This window comes from Jaculus jaculus, chromosome 5 (assembly GCF_020740685.1).
Source record: "Jaculus jaculus isolate mJacJac1 chromosome 5, mJacJac1.mat.Y.cur, whole genome shotgun sequence".
Lineage (NCBI taxonomy): Eukaryota > Metazoa > Chordata > Mammalia > Rodentia > Dipodidae > Jaculus > Jaculus jaculus.
Window position 1 is genome coordinate 134,653,212 of NC_059106.1, and position 17,960 is coordinate 134,671,171.

The following is a 17,960-nucleotide window of genomic DNA, read 5'->3' on the forward strand; positions in this document are numbered from 1 at the left end:
TCTAAACATCTTCCTGGTTGGGTCTTCCTGTCAGTTTAGGATTCTGTTTTCTTTCTTTTTTTTTTTTTAATTTTTATTAGCATTTTCCATGACTATAAAAAAAATCCCATGTTAATTCCCTCCCCCCCCCCACACTTTCCCCTTTGAAATTCCATTCTCCATCATATTACCTCCCCATCACAATCATTGTAATTACATATATACAATATCAACCTATTAAGTATCCTCCTCCCTTCCTTTCTCTTCCCTTTATGTCTCCTTTTTAACTTACTGGCCTCTGCTACTAAGTATTTTCATTCTCACGCAGAAGCCCAATCATCTGAGAGAACATGTGGCGCTTGGCTTTCTGGGCCTGGGTTACCTCACTTAGTATAATCCTTTCCAGATCCATCCATTTTCCTGCAAATTTCTTTACCGCTGAGTAGAACTCCATTGTACAAATGTGCCACATCTTCATTATCCACTCATCTTTAACCAGAGGAAATTGTGAATATACATAGCAACCTTGGTGGACATAAAATGCATTATGATGAGTATAAAAAGAGCATCTCAAAATGTTGTCCATTGTACTATTTGGGCAGACATCCCCAAAACACCAAAATTATCCAGGTAGAAAACTGAAGCAGCAACGTGACTGAGTGAAGCGGGGGAGGGGAGTGTGGGGTCGTGTGTCTCTGAGGTCCTCTGTCCTGGTCACAGTGGGGGCTCACCCGTCCACACCAGCAGAAGGAGCCACACGCTCCTCAGATTGCTCCTCCTCATGCTGCCCTCTAATTACGTAAGATGAAAACCCTGGCAGAGAACAATGAAAGGTAGACCCTGCCTCTCTGCATCTCCTTTGGAACTGTCTGTGAATGTATAATTGTTTCATAATAAACAGGATTTAACAGAAAACAAAGGTGTGCAGCCAGTAAATAGGGGAGCTGAGATTACAGTCCACATCCTTCCACACCAAAACCGCATTGCTCAAACTAGATCAGATTATTCCTAGCTTTGCGTGCACTGTGGCATTTCATAGCTCCGTGCCTTGTACACACAAAGTTCTACCTGAGATGATCTCCGCCCCTCCATACTGCTAGCTTTCACTTGCTTGAAAGAGTGAATGCACACCTCCTCCTCCCAAAAGCTTCCCACCTTCAGATTACTGCTTAGTCCATTCATTTCTGTGCACAGGACTTAGTCAGCTTGGCTATTGTTATCAGTTTTGTTTCTATCTCCTACGTTATGCAATGCATGGAATTTAAGCAAATATTTACAAAACATATCCAGCTGTAGAATATATAAGGAGAGCTAACAATTCGATCATAAAAAACTGAGCAACATAATTTTTACAGAGCTGAGTTGACACTTTTCCAAAGGAAACATATAGAGGTAAGCAAGCACGCGAGACACACCGAGCATCATTAATATTTAGGGGAATGCAAGTAAGACCACAAGAAGATATTCCCATACTACAGTGGCGTGGCTAAAAGCAAAAATATTCAGCATAGCAGGTGTTGGCAATAAAGTAGAGCAATTGGAATGCTAATCCAGAGCTGGTAGCAAGGCAAAATAGCACAACGGCTATAGAAAACAGCTTGGCAGCTTCCTAAAAAGCTAACATACCGTTACCATATGACCCAGTCATTTCCTACTGTAGGTATTTATACCCAAGAGAAATCAAAGCACATATCCGCGTAAGCTCTTTTTCACAACTGCTTCAATAGTAGCAAATATGGACATCCATAGCCTGGGATGCCTTTTGACAATAAAGGCAGGAACTGTTGATTCACACACCATGGACTTTAAACAATTATGCTGAGTAAAAGAGGGGTACACGCTATAAAATTCCCCTTACATAAAGTCCTAGACAATGCAAACTAATTGAGAGTGATAGAAAGCAGATTAGTACGCCGGGCACGGTGGTGCACGCCTTTAATCCCAGCTCTTGGGAGGAAAAGGTAGGAGGATCACCATGAGTTCAAGGCCACCCTGAGACTACATAGTGAATTCCAGGTCAGCCTGGGCCAGAGTGAAAGCCTACCTCGAAAAAACAAATAAAAAAAAATGAAAGCAGATTAGTGATGGCTGGGGCAAAAGGAAGGAGACAGAAATGGACAGGAAGGATAAGGCACAAGAAGAAATGTGGATGAGTGGTGATGGTTAATGTTATCAATTGATGGTGGGAAGAGATTCATGGTGGCATAGATATCACAACTCCTCATACTGTGCAAACTAATGTAATGTTTATGTGTTTATTTATTTACTTGAGAGAAAGAGAGAATGGGTGCTCCAGAGCCTCTATCCACAGCAAACAAACTCCAGGTGCACTTGCCACCTTGTGCATCCGGCTTTGCATGGTTACTGGGGAATCAAAACCTGGGCTCTTAGGCTTTGCATTGGCAAGCACCATGACCACTGAGCCATCTCTCCAGCACACGTACAATTTAAACATATGCATGTCACTAACTCCTAGGTAAATGTACAGAGGAATAATAATGAGTACCATTTAAAAAGGCTCGGCCTTCAAGGGGAAAAGCTTTAAGCAAAGTATTATTAATCTTTACCCCAGCTAGGTATCATAAAGCCCCTTGTACACATGAGGACACTGGGTGAGAAAGTTTAGGGGACCTAGGAGGTCTGCAGTTATGGTCAAGTCCGCTCACACTGGGGTCAAACATCTTCATGCTGCAATCCCTCTCTACAATGGCAAATTCTCAGCTTGAAGTCACAGGTAGGGCTTTCTGTAGAAGCAGACCTAAGGAAGAGGTGAAAAGAGGTAAGGGGCAGTGGGTGCAGATCTCCAGTAGCTGAGATGCACTCCTCATCTTCCTGAGTTGTCAATGCCATAAAATGCCTCTAGCAGCCAAGTGCACTGGCACAAGACAGGCTGAGACAGGAAGTAAGCTATGCTGGCTCCCAGGAAAGCCTCCCCTCTTCAGCCAAAATGGTTTAGCATGACCCTGGCCAGTCAGGAAACCATACTTCAGTTCCCCTTGTGCTGTAAACAAAGCCTTCTCCTTCCTCGGCCTCCAGTTTCTCAGAGGAAGGAGGCGATGGCTGATGGGCAACCTTCTGAGAAACTCTTTCAGCCCACTTAACGCCCTCTGCGTGTCCTGAAGAATGGAGCTTTATACTTCTGCAGTCACGTGTGTGCAAGAGTCCTGCTTGTCTATGAAAACTGCAGCCCACCAGCCCCAGCTCCCAGAGAACACCCGTCTGCACCCAGCAGTGCCTCCCCTCTTGGCCGGCCAACTGAGTCTGCAAGAACCTTCCAGAGTCCTTCCCAATGTGCTGCTCTGTGTTCTAGTTCATAGGCTAATGTGTTGTTCTGTGTTCCAGCTCAAAGACTGCACACTTAAAACTGTGAGGGGTCAGGACACACAGCTGCTTCCAGCTTCCCCTATTCCAATTCCTAAAGGACAAGCTGTAAGTTCCAGAAGGAAGGAGAACCTACGTCTTACACAGTCTTACCCCGGGAAGTTCCTCCCCTTGTCCCTTGTTAGACCTGTATGCCCAAGGCTGGGGTAGAAACAGGCTGGGGCATTTAGCTGGCACACAGTAGGCACTCAATACACATCTATGGGAATGAATTAAGTTCTTCTTGCCAAGGATTTTCTGAACAGGGCTACAATAGAGCAAGAAATGTTTCCAAAAATTGACAAATGGGATTGCATGAAGAAAAGAGGCTTGGGCTGGACAGATTGCTTAGTGATTAAGGTGATTGCATGCAAAGCCTAAGGACCCAGGTTGGATTCCCCAGTACCCACATAAGCCAGACGCACAAGGTGGTGCATGCATCTGGAGCTCCTTTGCAGTGGCTGGAGGCCCTAGCACGTCCATTTTCTATCTGCCTCTTCCCCCCAAAAAAATAAATTAATTAATTATTAATAAAAAAGAAAGAAAGCAGCTTATATGCACAATTAAGCAATCATCCGAGTGAAGAATCAGCCCAAAGATGGGGAAAGTAAGTGCCAAGTACACCTGAGACAGGGGAGTAATACCCAGGATATATAAAGAGATGCAAAAATTAAACACAAAAACCAAATCGGTCAATCAACAAATGGTTAATGCGCTGAACAGACAGTTCTCCAAACAACAACAAAAAATGTTCAACAGCCAGCAGGGAAATGCAAATTACAACCACTAGAGTCCACATCATCCCAGTCAGAATGACTATTATCACGAAAACAAATGACAAAGGCAGCTGAGAACTTGGGGAAGGGGGAACCCTTATTCACTGCCAGTGTGAATCTAAGCGTGTGCAGCCACTATGGAAATAAGTACAGAGGTTCTTCAACACGTCACTGCAATCCCTCTCTAACTCGAACTACCATGACCCAGCTCGGCCATTATTGGAAATGTAATTGAAAGATTCTTAAGTATCTCGTGGTTTTTTTTTTTTTTTTTTGGCCACGTGATTCACAATAGCTAGGAAATGGAACCAGCCTAAATGTTCATCAACAGATGAACCAACTATGGTACACATACACACTGGAATTATACAAAATCACTTAAGAAATGAAATCCTGACATTTGAAGAAATGGATAGCTAGAAATTATTATGCAAAGCAAAATAAGCCAGTCTCAGAAAGACAAATACTGTGTTTTCTCATATGCAGAACCTAAACTCAAAAGTACATACATGTGTATACTTACGTATGTGTGTGTTTACAGGTCATGAAACTAGAAAGGGCATCATGGGAGGTAAGAAGTAGAACACAGGACAACTGAACACACGAGAAAGGAAAGGGAACGGAGGCTACCTGAGGGAAGAAAGGGAACCAGCTGGAGGCGGGGAGGGCCATACAGTGGGGAGAGAGTGGAAAACAAAGTATACTACAAATTATATATGGAAATGCCTAAAAAAAGAAAGAAAGAAATGCAATACTTTGTATGTGAACCCAAAAGAAAACAGAATAAATGGGAGAGGGTTTGTTAAACAATCTTTGAAAAAGTAATTCTTACCAGAGTAATCTCTTCCCTAACCTTGGAGGAAAACCAAACATGCTGCACTCCCCTGGAAAGAAATCCGAAACTGGCCAGGCTAAGCAGCCCTGTTTCCTACCAGCTGGGAGAGCTGGGGCCAGTTTCCACAGCTCTTCACCTCCTGAGGCATCGAATGAAAGGAGGACTGTGCTATCGGGCTCCGCCGGGATGCTCTCTCACACCGTAAGGAAGAGCCCCGGGATTCACAAGAACAGTGCCGCATTCCGCAAAGCTTCAAGCCCTTTGGGCTGCAACTGTTCTCAGGGCTTCAGGGAGGAAACGGTGTTCCCTGAGGGAGGAACTGCAGGTTGAAACTGGATTCAGAAGCGTTCCTGCATGGGTGACTACTCACTGAGAAGGGCATGCACCAGCCTTGAGGAGCTTGCAGAGGTCAAACTCCTCTTCGATTCAGTTTCCACACAGTGAGAGAGACACCTTGATAAGTGGGAGCAGTCAAAAGATTACAGGGACAAAACACTGTGCCTGGAATCACCATGTCCTTCCCTTCCTCATAATCATGTCACATGTTTCTCCAAGGATGATCTTTCTTAGCAGGTTTCAATGAGGTGGAAAGTCAAGGCCCTCATGAGGAAGGAGGCTTAAATCCAAGAACACTGAAAGGCGCACTAGAGCTGTGGAAGGATATCCAAGGGGCCTGGGAAGGGTAGGCAGGACAGACACCTGGAGAGAACCCGCTAGGACCCCTGCTGGTCACATACAATGGCTAAGTGCTCAGGTGGCCTCAGAGCCCCAAGCCTGGGCTCTGGGTGGGGCAGGGGATGTAAGCAGAACTTCACCTCAAGAGCTGACCACCACAGAGGCTACACAACCTGCTTTCTTAGAATGAGGGTGTGGGGCCAGATGGTCTCTACAGTCCTTTCACCTTTTGAATACCCTGAGCCTGGCTTCCACAAAAGCAAACAGGAGTGTCACTTGAGGTCCCATCTCCCCATTCCCTCCAGGCAAAATATGCAAAGACGGAGCTTGCAAATTCAAAACGGTAGAGGAAGGAGGGCAGAGGCTATGACTCCATTATGTTAATTTAATTAGCTCTAATCTGCAGGGACAGCCGGGCTTTGAAGAAAGAGGCTTTTGTTGAAATTCTGCACAGGGCAGGAAGTTGCCCTCCCCCTTCTCCAGTAGAGATTGTGAGTCAAAGACTCTGACTGCGGCCTGGCTCCTCAAATCCAGCGCTGCTGAGGCTTCCTTTTCACACTTCTCTGACCAACTTCTTGACTTTTCCAGGAAGGAAATGTGCCCCAGATGTCGGTCAATAAATGGAGAGTTTTCATACCAATAATTCACAGACACGCACACACCCCCACCAAGGAGCCAAAGCCAGAGTGGGAAATGCAGCCAGCTTCCCAACATCAATAAACCAAAGGTTTCCCAGTCAACTAACCACTTCCCTGCGGAGGGTGGGGAGTATCCCGGTATGCAAGATATTTTCCTTGCCATTACTTTACTGGGACCCTTGCAGCTGCGGAATGAGATAATGAGAACAAAGTTAGTTATTCATGGTGCTAAAGTTTATTGAGCAAGCACCTCGCATTAGGTAAAGAAACCTGGACATCCTCAGAGACTGGCCCCTCCACGGCCTTTAGAGTAGAATATGAAATGGGAACCAGTGGAGCGCTGGTGCATGTGAACCTCCAAAACAAACATCCAAAGAATAAAAAAGCCCTGTTTTGCCAGTTTCCATGGCATGATTTTTCCTATCGTGGTTAATTTTAAGCTACCAACAGAGTTTTTTTTTAACGATCAATTTGCAAAAATCCTGGATATTCAAAAACCAACTCTGGAGAGTTTCCAGACTACAAGAACGTTTTCCTGGCTCCTCACTGGGTGATCTTCACCCGCAAGCAACGTGTCTACCTCCTTCCAGAAGGCAGCAGCAGCATCACCTAAGACTGATCTTAGAGAAAACGTTCCTTTTATAATCAGAACACAGGTCATTAAAAATCATCTTTAGTAAGAGTACTGGAATCAATTGCCATAACCTTCCTCCAGATCATACAGCACTGTTTTTCTTGGGTTGGGGTGTGTGTGTGTGTGTGTGTGTGTGTGTGTGTGTGCGCGCGCGCGCTTCCTAAGAGCTCACGGTCCCTTGCAGAGCGGAACGGTGCGTGTGCCTGAATCTGGTGCTGTCTTTCTGGAGGATGAGTTCGCTCCCTTTGGAGTTCAAATGGACAAAATGAGGGATTCTCAAAGACCTGCTCTGACAAATAAAAAGCCTCTTTGGCCACCCCATGACCCTTCTGTGGGCTGATGTGGACACGGATGGTTTGACTGAACCAGAAACAAACACTTCTTTCCTGAGGCTTAGAGAAGAAAGTTTCTATCACCTCCCCCACCGCCCCTCAACAAAGAGCTGTTCCGTCATCTCCCAGCAAGCTGGATCTCAGGCTTCTTACCTCAGCACTGGGGTGCGGTGTGGCCACCAGGGCTCAGGACAGGCTCAAGGAGGCCAGTTCATTTTAGCTGGTTTCCATGGCACCTCTGCTTCCCTCCAGGTTTCTGGCTGCAGAGTTCAGGCACAGTTGGCTCTACGCCTGCCTGTGGGGGGAGGGGGGAAGGACAGATGGGCCGGCTGAGCATAGTGGCACAGGTGTTAATATAAGCACAGGAGAGCACCCTTGCTCCTCCCAGTCCTGGTCACTCCCACCACTTCAGGGCTCCTGTCAGAACACAGGCCTCCCCTAAAGGGGCCAGTCTCCTTTTCAAGGCTATAACTGGCCCTTGGCTCACCTACATCCACCCATCGTGCCTAATCTCAATAAAAGACAAATGTGGCAAAGCAAAGCCCACCACAGCCTCTGAATCCTGACAGTAATATTAGTGTTAAGAAAGGCAAGGAATATATCCAAAGGACTCATCTCATTTCCTTAGAAGTACATGCTCAACCATGTTTATTGCTGCTCAATTTATAATAGCTGGGAAATGGAACCAGCCTAGATGTCCCTCAACAGATGAGTGGATAATGAAGATGTGGTACATTTATACAATGGAGTTCTACTCAGCGGTAAAGAAAAATGAAGTTATGAAATTTGCAGAAAAATGGATGGACCTGGAAAGTATTATACTAAGTCAGGTAACCCAGGCCCAGAAAGCCAAGCGCCACATGTTCTCTCTCATATGGGGATCCTAGCTACAGATGACTGGGCTTCTGTGTGAGAATGAAAATACTTAGTAGCAGAGGCCAGTAAGTTGAAAAGGAGACATAAAGGGTGGAGAAAGGAAGGGAGGAGGCTACTTAATAGGTTGATATTGTATATATGTAATTACAATGATTGTAATGGGGAGGTAATATGATGGAGAATGGAATTTCAAACGGGAAAGTGTGGGGGTGGGGAGGGAGGGAATTACCATGGGATATATCTTATAATCATGGAAAATGTTAATAAAAATTAAAAAAAAAAAAAAAGAAAGGCAAGGTATGGGCTGGAGAGATGGCTTAGCGGTTAAGGGCTCGCCTGTGAAGCCTATGGAGCCCGGTTGGAGGCTCGGTTCCCCAGGTCCCACGTTAGCCAGATGCACAAGGGGGTGCACGCGTCTGGAGTTTGTTTGCAGTGGCTGGAAGCCCTGGCGCGCCCATTCTCTCTCTCTCTCTCTCTCTCTCTCTCTCTCTGTCTTTCTCCCTGTGTCTGTCGCTCTCAAATAAATAAATAAATGAACAAAATATTAAAAAAAAAAAAAAAGAAAGGCAAGGTATGGTGTGGTAAGGCGTGTATGGTGGTGCACGCCTTTAATCCCAGCACTTGGAAGGCAGAGGTAGGAGGATCACTGTGAGTTCAAGGCCACCCTGAGACTACATAGTGAATTCCCGGTCAGCCTGAGCTAGAGTGAGACTCTACCTCAAAAACACCAAAAAAAAAAAAAAAAAAAGAAAAGAAAGAAAGGCAAGGTAAGCAGTCTTCGGTTTCAGTTTCATCACACTTGCCATCAGTCTCCCTGTGAACCAGAATATCATGTTTGTTATTTGTTGTTGTTGTTGTTGTTTTTGGTTTTTCGAGGTAGGGTCTCACTCTGGCTCAGGCTGAGCTGGAATTCACTATGTTGTCTCAGGGTGGCCTCGAACTCTCGGCGATCCTCCTACCTCTGTCTCCCGAGTGCTGGGATTAAAGGCGTGTGCCACCACGCCCGGCTGTTTGTTATTGTTTTAATTTTTTGTTTATTTTTATTTATTTATTGAGACTGACAAACAGAGAGAAAAAGAAGCACATACATATAGAGAGAATGGGCGTGCCAGGGCCTCCAGCCATTGCAAACAAACTCCAGATACATGTGCCACCTTGTGCATCTGTCTTACATGGGTTCTGGGGAATCAAGCCTTGAACCAAGGTCCTTGGGCTTCACAGGCAAGCACTTAACCGCTAAGCCATCTCTCCAGCCCTCATGTTATTTTTAAATGAGTCCAAATGTTCAATCTGTACATTATCAGTTGTCTGAGTGGATAAATACTGGCTTCAAAGTAACTGTTTGTTTGGTTTGTTTGTTTTTTTTACTTTGTGCCAAAGAAATGTATGTTTTACTCATACATTTTTAAAAATATAATTTAAATGAAAAGGAAAAGTTGCCCATTTTGGTTCTACTCAAGATAATTATATGACCTGTCTTCTGTGCTTCTTGTTTTGACTTTATTTTCTAGTTTCTCTTTTTATTTTTTGAGGCAAAGTCTCACTGTTGCCTAGGCTGACCTGGAATTCACGGTGATCCTCCTACCTCAGCCTCCCACGTATTGGAATTAAAAGCATGCACCACAATGCACAGCTTCTATTTTCTAAATTTTTATAAAGATGTGAAAAGGCTAGGCATGGTTTGATGTGTGTCATTAGAAGGTGTCCTGAAATGCCATTTTAATGACTACATACATGTATGTGCCCCTAGATCCATGTGTGATATTCTACATAACTGTACTATAAACTGCACACAACTCTCAAAGGCTGGACATTTAAGTTATCATCAACTTGTTTTATGCTAATTACAAATGGTGTCTGAAACTATATCTTTTAAGGAAATCGTAATTAATTATTTAAGCCACAGTCTCAGAAATCAAATTGCTGGGTCAAAGGGTTTCCAAATTTCTCAGATTTTTCAAAAAAGATTTTTTGTTTATTTATTTAAGAGAACGAGAGAGACAGAGAGAGAGGGAGAGAAAGAATGTACCAGGCCCTCCTGCCACTGTGAACCAACTCCAGACACATATGCCTTTGCACAGCAGGCTTTACATAGGTACTGGGGAATCAAACCAGGGCCAGCAGGTTTTGCAAATAAGCACCTTTACTGGATGAACCATCTCCCATGCAGCAATTTCTTGGATTTTTGACTAATCGAGGCATGCAACCACTGCACCACAAAAACTCTTTAACCACAGAGATATGTGTACATTCCTCCTCCAGAGCTGCTGTCTTCCCCACACTGTGTCCTCTATCAGATTTCTAGTGGAATTGAATGGAAATAACTGTGGAGTTCCAGTGGAGTCCTTTCTCATGCTCACTATCAGCTCCACCTCGTAACAAGATGAGACCCTCATCAAGACTCAGGGAGGAGTGTCTGAGGAAGAACGAGAAAAGCAGAAGTAAAAAGGCCACTGAAGGCAGAGAAGGAGTGGGCAAGAGAAAGAAAGACATAACCAGGCATGGTGGTTCATGCCTTTAATCCCAGCACTCGGGAGGCCTGAGGTAGGATTGCCCTGAGTTGGAGACCAGCCTGGGCTACCAGTATGAGCTCCAGGTCGCACTGGTCTAAGAGGGAGTCCATGTCTGAAAAATAAAAGACAAAACAAAACAAACAAGGGACAATTGTCTGGGTGTGAAGAAAATCTTGAACTCTAGAAGTAGGGTCATCCCGGGCCAGGGCTGAGCCTGACGGGCCCTAACAGAAAACAAGAAGCTGACCTCACCATTAACTGGAATGAAAATGTCAAGGCTTCCTGGAGATTCTGGGCAAAACAGAAAGAACAACAAAGGCATCAGGTGAGAGAGGAAAAGAAAAAGTTGTTTGAGGCCTCGAGCACTTTGCTGTTGTCTATAATTAATGTCAACAAAACACCAGGAGCCAGCCAGAGGCAGGCATGGTAGGGAGCAGCCAGCACCAGCGAAGAAGAGCTCAGTATGCACACACCGACAGCTGCGGACAGCAAACAGCAGGCTTGCCGTAAGGGTCTTCCCTGGACAGGAGCTCCCGGGCAGCAGCAGGCTCACCCACCTTCTCACTGGGAAAACCCCACGCTTCATGTTTCGGTAGCCAGCCTGGATCCTGCCAGTGACTTCAGTGAGAGGTGGGTAATCTGTCCAAGAAGACGGGATTTCTGCAGCCCTGTGAGCCGGGTGAAGCCTCTGGGCATCCCTCTGCCCCTTCCTAGCTGACCGTCTCGACACTCAGCTCTCCAGCAACTGGCAGGCTTCTGAGGGGATGTGGTCTCCCTGAGTGCCTTCCAGTTTCTTTAGACAAGGGCTTGCAGGATTGCAATATGAACGAATGAGGTAAGTCATTCACACGCTTGGCCTGCCCTAGTGGATGAAGGGTAGAACTTCAAGGATAATTAAAGAAGGGAATTGGACCAGGCAGACGTTGTTTCAAAACTGCAACTATGAAAAAAGGCTGAGGTTGGGTCCTGGAGTTTAATAAAAGCAGTGGAAGCGCCTGATAATTAAGTGGCACCGTATCAAGTGATGAGGTTACCTAACAGTTGCCCTTCTGGCAAGTGTTTCCTCCAGAGTACCAATGTGTGAGGCACTGGCCACTGACCAGGACTAGGATTTCAAGGGCAACCCTAAGAATCAAAGAACCCAACCAATTCATAAGTTGAGCCAAAAGCATACACACTGAGAACTTCGTGGGCTGGAAAGATGGCTGAATGGTTAAAGGAGCTTGCTTGCAAAGTCTGATGCCTGGGTTCGATTCCCCAGTACCCACATAAAGCCAGCTGCACAGGCGCATGCATTTGGTGTTCATTTGCAGTGGCAAGAGAGCTCCATGTCCTAGCCTGCTGGTTTTGTTTCAGGCTTGTTGCTTTTTTTGTTTTGTTTTGTTTTTTCCATGTGTATGTGCAGGAATGTGCATGCATATTTGTGTGTGTGTGCATAAGTGCATATGTAAGTGCAGGCGCACATGTATAAGCATAATCATGCAGGCCAGACAGAGAACTCCAGTGTCTCCCTCAGTCATTCCTCACTTTTGTTGCTGTTGTTGTTTTATTTTTTTTTTCAACAGGGTCTCACAGAGCTCACCAATTCAGCTGGCCAGCAAGTTCCAGCGATCTCCAGCCCTGTGCTAGGATCACAGACATATGCTGTCATGCCCTGTGGCTTTCATTCCAATGCTAAGGATCAATCTCAACTCTTAAAGCTTGCGTGGCAAGTACTTTACCGAATGCAGGCTCTGTTCTGAGTCCGAGAACTGCATTAGCCTGCCACAGGAGTGAGACCCCAAGCAGGTCCCTGATGTCAATGAGCAATCACCACTGGGCATATGGAGCTTTACGGCAAAAGATAACCCTGTTAACCTTGGATCCATCATTCCATATTATTTTGGATGTGAAAGTCAATTAAGAGCTGTATAGATCATTGCACATAAAACATTCTAAGTCCTAAGTGTCTTCAAGTTTACTGAGCACTGCGGTCAAAGGTGAAGGCACCGCACCCAAACTCTAGTAAGAACTTGCACTAAAACCAGGAGGCCTCCCAGCTCTTTCCCAAACTCGCTTCCCTTCCCAGGGCTCACACTCCCCCTCTTGCAAGTTTATCATTGAGGCCCCAACCCAGCCTGATACCCTATCTTCGACTAAGGGGTTATGTGCAGGTATTTCCTTATAGGTTTTATTTTAGTTCGTTTCAGCAATAACTATGCCAGGCACTCTGTGGACTAAATAAATGTCTTCTTTATTCCCCCCACAACCCCATGGGGCAAGTAGTGTTTTCTGTATTTACAGATGAGGTGACACCAGTGAAATAATGAACCCAGGCTGCCAAGTGACCAAACCTGAACTGCACACACAAACCTGACACCCAGAAGCCCCAGCTCTCTTCAAGACACCTCAGTCAAGAGCTGAAATTAAATATGGTTGAACACAAAATACAGGAGTGATTTCTGACAGAAGAGAAATAGTATAGGAATTTGTTTTCAGAGAAGCAGAAAAGGGAAGCTCTTTTGGCCACCACTGTATGAAATAAATTAAATGCTCAGAGGACGGTGTCCCGGCTCATTGTCATGACTGTGGCGAGTATTGTGTCTATAGCAATGATCAGAGTTGAGCCTGGGTACCTGGATACCTGGAAACACTGATCTTTAATCAAAGCAATACACATCCATAACTGCTATTGTAAGAATAAACAGCAAGCCATGCCCGGCCCTCTATCTCCTCACTTCCTCCGGCCCAAATCCAATGATTTTCAACTCTTTTTTCAACTCACAGATTTTAAAGTCACCTTGGTATCTATAAATAGCATACCTATGTTGCTCTTTTTTTTTAATGCTAGCTAATATCCTTTGATTTCCTGCTATAGAAAAATAAGGATTTGGCTCTTTTCACTACCACCCACGTGCTTCTTATTTCCACTAGCTCCTCATAAGGCTGCATCATATACTAAATCAGAATTCCACGGACAAACCTGACACCCAAAGGCCTTTGCTGCCTCCAATACACCTCTGTCAAGAACTGACATTAAATGTGAGTTGAACACAAAATACAGGAGTGGTTTCTGACAGAAAGAGACAGAGTACAGGTATTTGTTTTTTTGGTTTTCTATTTGTCTCTCTTTTTTTTTAAATTAAGTAAACATAACACTGGAACTTAACATTGTAATGGCCAGGTAACGACTGAGAGAGCATAGCCTTGTAAGGTATTATATTTAATCATTTGCATATTCATTCATATTGTCATTTCTGGAATCCTTTATGGCCTCTTGTATGTGACTAATTTCCTATGTACCTGTCACTAATTCAGTGTTCACCTTGCCTGTAGAACCGTAAAAAACATCACAGTACAATCAGATGCTACCAAGGAATCAACAAGGTTCTTTGTTTTCAATTTCTTGAAACACACCCTTCTGAAACCTATCTTTCTACCTTAACCCAAACCCAAGCCCAAGCTCTGTCTGGGCTTGATGGGAGATCCCACTAGCTCCTTGTTTTCCCCTTAGATTTTTTTTTTTTCAAGGTAAGGTCTCACTCTATCCCAGGCTGACCTGCAATTCACTATGTAGTCTCAGGGTGGCCTCGAACTCATGGTGATCCTCCTACCTCTGCCTCCCAAGTGCTGGGATTAAAGGCGTGTGCCACCACGCCTGTTCTCTTAGTTTTGAAGGAACAAATGTAGTAGCTTCCCCAGAAAGGCTGTGGCAAGAGGTAAGAGAACTGATACTTCTCATATCCCAGAATCTACCCACACACTGTAGATTAATTAGAATTTCTTAGTCAGAAATCATATCCTCTCACATTGCTACAGATGTGAACTGTCTTCTAGTTGACAGCGCTACCATACAGATGGCCTCGTGACCACCAGATCTCTATTCCTACTTAGAATCCATTTAGTTTTTGTTCGTTTGTTTGTTTCTTTTGTTACTTTTTTTTTTTCCTGTCTGGAAGTATTTTCAACTGGTTGGTTGGCTGGTCTCCCCTGTCTAGAAACTTTCCTCTATCTGCACCTTTTGGTCATCTGTGACCAAGTACTCCAGTGGCTCTTTCAATCTAGAAGCCTGTATCGTTCAGTTCTCAATTTTTTTTACTTGTTGTTTTTATACTTTTCCACGTCAATGTCTCTATTCTCTTGTTGTATAAATGTTACCCTTCAGGTATTAAATTTCTGACACTAATCCTCACTTTTCATTCTGCTGCCTGTTTATTTGACTTTATGCAAGTTTCCTTCCTGTAGTGATTATTTATTTATTTATTTGTTGCTATCATACTTTCAGTTTCCGAGAGTTGGTCCTAATTCTCTGAACTCTTCTTTTCTTTGCACCCAGCTATGATTAATGCAACCCTCTTAACTCTCTGAAACCAGTCGTTTATTGCTCCTGTTTGTTGTTCCATCTCTCCTGAGGATGAGACCTCAGCAGGACCTCTACCCTGAACCACATCCCTGCCCTGCTTTCTGCATTGCCTCCATTTCTCAAAGTTCTTCTTGTTGTTTGATTGTCCCCTGGCATCTTTCATCTCTCAAATTCCTTTCAAATATCTGATGCTTTTTGGCATCAAAAGTGAGGTACCAAAAAGGTGGCTGCATCAGGGGATATTATGTGTATGGGCAACTCTTACCTGAGATTTACTGAACCTAATCTGGGACATTCTATGTGAAGAACCCTAAAACTCCACATCCATGGGCCTTTCCTCTCAGGCTGTTCTTTCTCATCTCAAAACTGCAAAGCAGTATTAAGCAGCCCATGTGGTATGAATAACACTGAGAGGGTGGGTGAGTGAGCCTTTTCACCATGGGCTTTGAAAGCTCTCTCTTCCTTCCTCTGGTATCAAACAGCACGTCACATATGCCCTTCCCCAGCCTGGTTTTCCATCTTAATCAGCTCTGGAGAATGAGTTATCAAAAAGAAAAACAAGATAAACCATTTTCCGGACATAACTTTATACAAAGCCTCACCTCAGTCCGCTTCAGGTTTTACAACCAAATCAGTTAAGAATACAACTTGATTTCTACCAATGCTAGGACTTAGAAATTGCAGATATGCATTTTATATACCTGCAAGTGTCGCAGGGATTTTGTCACTCCACGGGGATGCTTATTTGCAACAAGATGTGGAATATTGAGGCAGCTTGAGATGTGGGTTGCTAGGGGGAGAGAGACTCAACTGGGAGATGGTAAGTAATGGCATGTTCTCTGGGAAGGTCTGAGTCTAACTTCTAGGCTAGCAAGTTGTGCTCTTTTGAGGAAGTTACTTACCATCTCTGCGCCTCAGTTTCCTCAACTACAATAATGGGTTACTACAACTAATTTTGAAATGCTGTGAGGATTTGGTTAAGTTCAACTAACAATAACAATATGTTGTGCCTATAATTTTTGAGTCCTTTTTCTAGGTTCTAGAGAAATAGCTGTGAACTAAAAAGTTGGAGTCCTTTTTTTACTAAAAAGAGAAATAGTTGTGAACTAAAAAGTTGAAGTCCTTTTACCTCCAGGAAACAACTTGCTAGTAACAACAGGACAAAATAAGTAAGTCTGATGACCTTATATGCTATCGAAGGACAGCAAGTCTGGCTAAAAGGATCGGTGTAGCTAGACATGAGGGTAGAAGGAGACAGACATAAGATAATTATTATTATAGTTGAATGATCTTTGTTAATGATCTTTATTAAGATGACATTTAAAGAGAAGCCTGAAGGAAGAGGTGGGGCAAATCATGAGACTATATGAAGAAATAATGTTCCAACTGTAGGGATCAGCAAGAGCAAAAGCCCTGAGGCAGCAATGCATTTCCTGTTTGAGACACAGACTTCCACAGATGAAGGTAAAATGAAAAGGAAGAAAATAATAAGGGATATGATGAGTGAGAGCTGTCAGGTCATATAGGTCCTTCTAATAGCTTAGACTGAAATGAGAAACCTTTATAGTTTGAGTAGAAAAATTACCATATTGCATCTTTTAAAATGATCACTCTACTTTTTCCTTTAAAATGAATTCTCAGAAAGGAGAGAGCCTCATACCTCATACCTCCAAAGGGCCCTGATTGAAACTAAGGAAAATTGGCGAAACAAGCAAGGGTGCTGTTTTCCTGATGAACCAGATACCAGCACAAGGGGGAAGGAGACCAACACAGAGAAAAATCAACGCCTACCAAATCAGAGAGCCAGAGCCTCAGAGGCCCCCAACACCTCAGCACTGAAGCAGACCAAAAATGAATCCAACATGGCTCAGGGAAATTTTGCGGAAGAGGGGGCGGAAAGAATGTCAGAGCCACATGTTGGGTCATGATATACAGAGACATTTATCGTACCAATAACTGTGGGCTAACTCCACAAGGCATGACCCATATACCTCAACAAGGAGGGGCCAATGGGGAAGGGGTAGGTCACGGAGGAGCCTAATAATGGTAACCAAACTGCCTGTACTTACAGAATAGAAAACTAATTAAAAAAAATTAATAAAAAAATAAATAAACAAAATGAATCCTCAGAAGCAAGAGTATAAGCAAGAGGTCCAGTATGAAGCTATCCAAAAAATTAAAAATACAGGGCTGCTCAACTGATGAGTGGATAATGAAGATGTGGCACATTTTTACAATGGAGTTCTACTCAGCGGTAAAGAAAAATGAAGTTATGAAATTTGCAGAAAAATGGATGGACCTGGAAAGGATTATACTAAGTGAGGTAACCCAGGCCCAGAAAGCCAAGTGCCACATGTTCTCTCTCATATGTGGATCCTAGCTACAGATGACTGGGCTTCTGCGTGAGAAGGAAAATACTTGGTAGCAGAGGCCAGTAAGTTAAAAAGGAGACATGAAGGGAAGAGAAAGGAAGGGAGGAGGGTACTTAAGAGGTTGATATTGTATATATGTAAGTACAATGATTGTGATGGGGAGGTAATATGATGGAGAATGGAATTTCAAAGGGGAAAGTGTGGGGGGGGTAGGGAGGGAATTACCATGGGATTTTTTTTTATAATCATGGAAAATGTTAATAAAAATTTAAAAAAATAAAAATAAAAATACAGGGCTAGAGAGATGGCTGAGCAGTGAAGATGCTTACCTGTGAAGCCTATGAAACTATGTTCAACTCTCCAAGTTCCACAGAGGCCAGACACACAACGTGGCCCAAGCAAGCAAGGTCACACATGCGCACAAGGTGGCACATGCATGTGGAGTTCTATTACAGTCGTTAGAGGCCCTGGTGTAGCAATGCTCCCCCTCCTTCCCTCCCTCCCTCCCTCCCTCCCTCCGTCCGTCTCCCCCCCCCTCTTTCTCTCATTCTCTCGCAATAAAAATAAGTTAAAAATATGGATTGACCAACATGAATTCAGCACATCAAATAGCGAGCTGATCTCAGTT

General features: G+C 44.0%; 1 protein-coding gene across 5 annotated transcripts in view; it reads right to left on the reverse strand.

Annotated features, from left to right (window-relative positions):
• The window catches only part of St6gal1 (ST6 beta-galactoside alpha-2,6-sialyltransferase 1), a 141,268-nt gene that overhangs the window by 105,654 nt on the left and 17,654 nt on the right, over window positions 1-17,960 (reverse strand). For 3 of the 5 annotated variants that reach the window (XM_045149671.1, XM_045149670.1, XM_045149674.1), the window contains exon 2: window positions 7,383-7,524. The exons of 1 other annotated variant lie outside the window; for it this stretch is intronic. The gene's annotated coding sequence lies outside the window, so the exon portion shown is untranslated. Of the gene's footprint in view, window positions 1-4,947; window positions 5,125-7,382; window positions 7,525-17,960 lie in introns of those variants that run through there. One more of the 5 variants, XM_045149672.1, reaches the window with a different exon arrangement.